The following is a 6584-nucleotide window of genomic DNA, read 5'->3' on the forward strand; positions in this document are numbered from 1 at the left end:
ACCCCTATTAATGCATGAAAATGTATTTATATTTGGTGTACCTTGTGCATGCTTCTACAATCAGCCACCCCCTGCCGAACACCTTGGTAGGGACTCGTGAGGGTATTAGGTAGATTTACTCTCGGATGCAGTCGGTAACAATATGTAATTATTGTTAGATGTAGATGAAATGCGGAATGGTCGCAGACTGCTTGGTTCTTCCTTGCATACCACGCCCATTGTGGTAGTAGCGTGCCCTACAGCGCATGAATCACCATCCCTGTCTACCTGCGCTCATACCCTGCCATAAACGCTTTCTCCCGAGTGCGCTGGAAAAGGTTGCTTACCATTTTTGACGACAGATGGCTGCCAAGAAGTCTATTACATTTTAATGCTAATTTTTTACTGTATTACTCTTAATCTTACGGTGTTTGCAGTTTCAAACATCTATTTCCATGCCTCAACAGATTTTTGGTGAGTGATTTAATCAAAATGTCTCATTTATCAAGCCTCTTTGGAATAACTGCAAGAATTTACTAACTCTCGCTATGACTTTTGTCGTCAATTAGAACGCCGACCTCAATTTTTCTTTTGTTAAAATTAAGAAAGACAGAACTCTAGTCAGTTCAAAAAAATCTTTCGCCTTTTACTAAAGGTTTCCGTGGCGGGAGTTCATTTGTCTATTTAGACAATTTTTGACTGCGCCCAACAGTTTCTGTTGGGCCAAATAATTGGTATCCACTTCTAACTTGAATGGCATTCTTGCTTACTTCTAAAAGTCATTCTTAAAGAGAAGGTTAAAGGCAGGGAAGTTCAACAGGATAGGGGAAATTTTTTCGCAAGCATTTGCGACATCTATTCTTGACGTTGTTGTTAAATATAATATTTGTAGCCACAAAAATGCATAATTCAGCCATAAATTTCCAATTTACGCTATATTGCCTTTCCTTCTGATAACTAAATGTCTCTTTCTAATGAATTATATTTTCGGTCGAAGTGCTATTAGAAAAACAAATGAAGGTGACATCCGCGTCCTCTCAAGTGAACTGTGTTGTTGTTTCGGAGTTCTGTAGTGATATCGAAGAATGTCGGCATTTGCCAGCGTGTATCGCATCGTAATAGATCTTCAAAATTTGGAGTATCGTAAGTAATACGTTACTGTTGCGCAGTTAAGGACTGCCCTTCCAAGGGCTGTAAGTTTTTTCTGTTTTCCTCGACAAGTAGCCGGGTAAGTCACATTTATTTTTATTGCATCTGCTGTCATGTGTTGTGAAATACTTTTCTCAAGAACGTAGTTGTTGGATGTTTTACATTTAGGTAACTTAATCCAACTCTTTAGAAGAACAGCGACATTTCAGTTTATTTCCTCTCAATTGATAAAGACATATCTTTCCCGTGGAGTAAGTATAGGACTGTTAAGAATGATTAATCCAAATGTAGTTCATCTGCTTGAAGCGATTATTATTAAATTCCAAGGATCTCGAAAAAGGAATGCATAATTTATACTATGCTTAGTTAACTTCCATCCTTCGCTCGTCACATTGTTTTTATGCTTCTATGTGCTTGCTCCAAACATCCAAACTCGGTGGTTTGAAGTTACTATGTATTAGAATTACTGTTTAAATCTATTTAATTAAGTTAAATCATTTTTAATTAATGCCTTTATTTTTCACTTATCTACACCAAATTGTGTTGTTAGTGAAGTTACCTTTATGCATTTTTGTGGTGGTGTCATGTGAATCTTTCTTTAATTTTAACCTGGTATTGAAATACTCTTTGCAACAGTCTAAGATAATTTTCTTCTAAGAAATTACTGAGCTAAATTTCTAGTTCTTTTAAAAGTTTTGAATCATCGCCTCATCCATGCTGCCATTCAGAGGGGTAACTAGGACTATGCTTTGGGGGGAGGGGATAGCCTGGGGTGGCGATTCCCCACTTTCGTTGGGGAAATTTTTTGAAAAATAGCATGCCTGGAGATACATTTCACATAATTTTCGCACTAAAAAATTGACTTTAAGCAGACGCAGTTATTAAATGCCAAAACTAGACAATTGTTTTTGTTTCTCTGAGGCCTTGGGGGGGGGGGGGGATCTATTCCCCTTCCCACCGCCATGGTTACGCGTCTGCTTCCATTTTTGTCTTACAGAACTGATTTTTGTGGATATCGTCTGAAAATTGTTTAACAGTGCAATACTCAGTTATGGCCAATTCACTCAGCTAATTTTGTTTGAAAGTCCTAGCATTTCTCATAACTTTCTTGTGTTTTTCATAGGGAGGTGTAATTTTCCTTTAATTTCTGAAACATTACAAGTGATGTACTCTGATTGTGTTTCTTTCTATTCTTTCTTTATCTAGGAGTTCATGAATCATTCTTCAGAACTTCATCATGAAAAAATATGTAGCACAGAACTATTCGGATAAGTTTTTTATTCTCATGATTAATGTACTTATTGACAATAAATATTATTTTTGTCTTTTTATATTCGATTTTAATTTATGTGCAATAACCTAAGATAAACAATAAGCTACTGCCCTGAGGCCTTGATGGATCTTTCCTCCAAATAAAAATGATATGAAACTACCCATTCGCTCCTGAGAATCAGTTATTTTGTGCGTACGAGTTTGCGGGCATTTTGAGTTGAAGCAAATAGACTTGAAATAATGGAATGGGAAGGGAGGTCGTGTTTTAGTGATTTGAATTTGGCGGCAGATGCCGATGCTGCTGCCATCTGAACTTATAGTAGTAAAACTCTTAACTGTCAAAGAAGTTTTGCGTGGAGTTGGACATCTATGGTTAAAGGACTTGATTTTAGTGATGACCGGAACTGTGATTTTCCAATCACTTCGTTACTGTCACTGCTACTCATCAGTAACGGTGTTTCTTAACCGTGATTGCGATCACCGACGAGAATCGCTCATTAAAGTGAGCAGTGATTTGTGGCGCTGTTATTTTATCCAATTCCCATTGATGACAAACAGAAAAATGAACGTGAACAAAATTAAAACGTTAATGCCATCACAAGTAATGAAAACAGAATCATTTCTACCAACCTATCTTTTATGTAAGGCCTGTTTAAGGGCTACATATTACTGAAAAGAATAAAATTAACCGATTTTAAGGTGTATTTCTAAGTTTAATTAAAAAAAGCCGTCTATATACCAGAATTATAAAGCATTATGTGTTAGCATAATATTGTCGCTATTTCCGAGGGCGTGGGATGACCTTACATGGGTCAAAATAATGCGCGTCTGTTTAAGACTCTTTCAACTGCAAATGTGTATTAGTATAAACAAAAGAGGTACGACAGACCGTTCGTTAGATTGCGAAACGCTTATGCCTCGTTCACATTACGATCGTCCGAGCCGTCGTCCACGGGGACTGCATGGAGGAGGCCCAATTCAATCCCACAGAAGGCTGATTTCTGTTGCCACTTCGATCGCATTTTAAACGGCTTCCAAAAATGTCCGCAGTGCGGTGATGAGTGCAATGCGATCCATTTTCCCACATTATTTTGAAGTATTGTCTTTGCAAATGCGAGGAATATCGTTGAAGAGTTATGAATCTAATTAATCACATCATCTTGAATGTAAATTTCGGTTGACACCCCTAATTATACTACATTTTCTCATGAAACTCGGATCAATTTGTCCGTTAGCGACGCGAGTGGCGACTTTAGTAACCCATTTAAATGCGCGGTGGTCGACAACACATGTGGAGGCGGACTTGAGGATCCTCTCTTGTAGTATTCTTGCCGTCGTCCTAACGATAGTTGACCGAACTAGCCGTGTGAATGCAAGACCTGACTATAGTTGACGTAGTTCCGAACGTTGCCACTTTACTATGGTTAGGCGCTGGGAGACCGGAAACGGAAGCGACAAGAGAAAGACGAAAAGCTCGTGAAGCTCTATTTTTTCATGGATTTGTCCTAGGAAGGAAGAATATGGGCGGAAGAAAAATTATTCGGTAAATACACGTTGAACACAGTAATATCTTGTCCATGCATAACTCAACAGCTTTGCTAACCGTCAATTTCCCGTTCACTTTAGATGTCAGCCCTAGAGGGCAGCACAGGTTTTAACCATCGTTGTGTGAATGCACGATAGTTCCAACGACGGCTGGAACTATCGTAATGTGAATCAGGCATTATCAAATTCTATCAAACCAAGTTTGCATAGTAATGTAGAGTTTGATAATTTTGACCAAACAAGCAATCACCTTCGTAAAATTAACCATAACATCGAAGAAAGTTACCAAACTCAGAACCGTACATATTAAATTCAGTTATTTTTACCAAACTCTTTCGTGCAATTGACCAAATTATAAAATATCAAAATGTTTGATGAAATATATAAAGAGCGTTTGGTAAAATAAAGCAAGTGCCTAATAATTTACATCAAAGTTCAAGTATATTTAACAAAAATACTCCCTATCACACCAGTTCGATAGTTTTAATCAAATCTTTTTTTTCCGTGCAACATGCAGACACTAAACCGGTTGGGAACCCGAGAAGAATTCATTCAAGTCATTCACCGTGTTAGTGTCTGCATGTTGCTGTCGTTGGCAGACTTTCCCAGCATCTTAACACCGGGTTAGTGTCTAAACACTGAAAAAACAAACAGTTTTGGACACTAAAAGGGAAAAACTCAGATTCTTCAGCTATTTTATATTGGTTTTTTACATAATAGTATTATTTTTCCAGATACTCTCTCGCGCAGGCAGCATAACTCAAAAGCACTCCTTTCCACGGGATGCCGCGAAAAAAAGAGTGAATTTATGCGAATGGGTGAATGCGAGAGAAAGGGCCTAGAGCAAACATGGTCTCCCGGGTAGACAACGCCCCGTGGGGGGGGGGGCGTTAAGGAGGGAGAGGGGGGTCGGGGGGTGGTGCGGTAGGGTGCGTAATTAAGAGGGTGAGCCGCGGAACAAGCGCCCCCTTGCATTCTCTCTCCCCCAGGGTGAAAGTCTTCCGCCCCGAGCGACGACGTCCCGTCCTGAATGCTAATGCATACAAATGCGCACCCCGCAAAACTTCCTGCCTCTCTTCCTCACTCTCACACAAACATTTTTCCGGCGTCCCACGCAAGCGTGAAAATGTTTACGCTAACGACACAAATTCCGGTGACACTTTCCCGAGCGGAGGGTGTGGGTTAGGGGAGTAGTAAGTCACCGACAAATCTCTCGTCCTCACTTACCACGCTATTCACTCACTCTGCAGGGAACACGCGACTCTGGTCGGGCCTTTGAAGCCCTGTTCAAAACAGCTTAACTTTGCAAGACTTGACTCATTATGAACCAGACCAATTTATGACACATTCGATCATTGATTTTAACCAATTCAGACGTGATAGAGTGGAATTTCGACATATTGAAATGAAAGATAGCCATCAGTAAGCCGAATCTCGTCTTAGCATTAAATTATTGTCGTAAAGTGGGAATACTTTTCATTTCAATCTTCCATTACTCGTAGCACTAATAGCACACCAATCGCGAAAGCGATTTTGGAGGGCTCACGATAGTTTTATTCCCCTTAATAACATAAATATCTTCTCTACTAATGACTAATTTCAAGAAAAATTTGATATTTTTTCAACGTTTTAGAAATACTCAAATTATAAGTCGGGTATCGCCATTGCAAGCTGTTGTGAATCAACAGACGCCCTTTTTGAACTTTCAACTCCATAATTATGTGAAGTTAAGTTAATTTGAAGTGACCAAGGCTTAAAGCTTTCATTTGGTAAGAATAATTACACTGTAACTGAGCGACAAGGATTTGAGGAGGCGTATGAGGGCTTCACCGAGGTTTGAACCCACGATATCTCGACTGATATTCCTATACTTTCTTAAAAAAATATAAGTAAAATATTTTGAGAAACGTAAGTAGACAAATCAGCTCACATATCCAACTAAAGTGGATAAAATTAATTGGAAACATGAAAAATATCCATGCAAAACCATTTCAATATTCAGTATTTCTATTTACTTACCAATTTCTAATATGTCCCGATAAATTGGTCATACGCCAAAAAGCGACTCGCGGATAATGCAGTATATTTGATGAATTGTAATTCATTTCACATATCAGGTTCCATATTCGACCAATGGGAAGACCGTTTCCCTCAAAATATTACAGAGATTCTTCGAATTTAATAATAGTACCAGAGAAATTCCACGGCAGCACCAAGGACTAGAGCCGAAACGATGCAAACGCCACAAAATGCGTGCTATACGAGAAATTAAAGTTATTTAGTAGAGATTACTTTAGAGCACATATACGCTCAGGAAAAATGAAAATCTGGGGACTAGCCTCGCTCTAGATTTTTAGTAGTACTTAAGGAAAGCTGTCACTATATACAGCGACAGTTTACTTTTGTGAGCATCCTACTCATAACGTCGATGGCACGCGACCTCGGTCGAGCTGCTCTGTAGATGACTGAGGCCAGTGGGGTTGCCAGGAATGTCGTTCGGGGGGGGGGGGGGTCCATAACCAGGGGAGAAAAATACACTGCGCGGCTACGTTTCGCGGAAAAGTTTGCATGCCAAATTTATTCAAGGGTATAAATAAATACGTAATTTGGTAGGACCCCGGTATTTTATGAAGATAATA

At 39.2% G+C, this 6584-nt stretch overlaps 1 non-coding gene across 1 annotated transcript; it reads left to right on the forward strand.

The window, feature by feature from the left end:
• Positions 1-584: 584 nt before the first annotated feature.
• LOC124159910 lies at positions 585-702 on the forward strand. Its single transcript, XR_006865069.1, has one exon. It is a non-coding gene; the product is annotated as a U5 spliceosomal RNA (small nuclear RNA).
• Positions 703-6584: the final 5882 nt, after the last annotated feature.

Source organism: Ischnura elegans, chromosome 5 (genome assembly GCF_921293095.1).
Source record: "Ischnura elegans chromosome 5, ioIscEleg1.1, whole genome shotgun sequence".
Classification (NCBI taxonomy): Eukaryota; Metazoa; Arthropoda; class Insecta; order Odonata; family Coenagrionidae; genus Ischnura; species Ischnura elegans.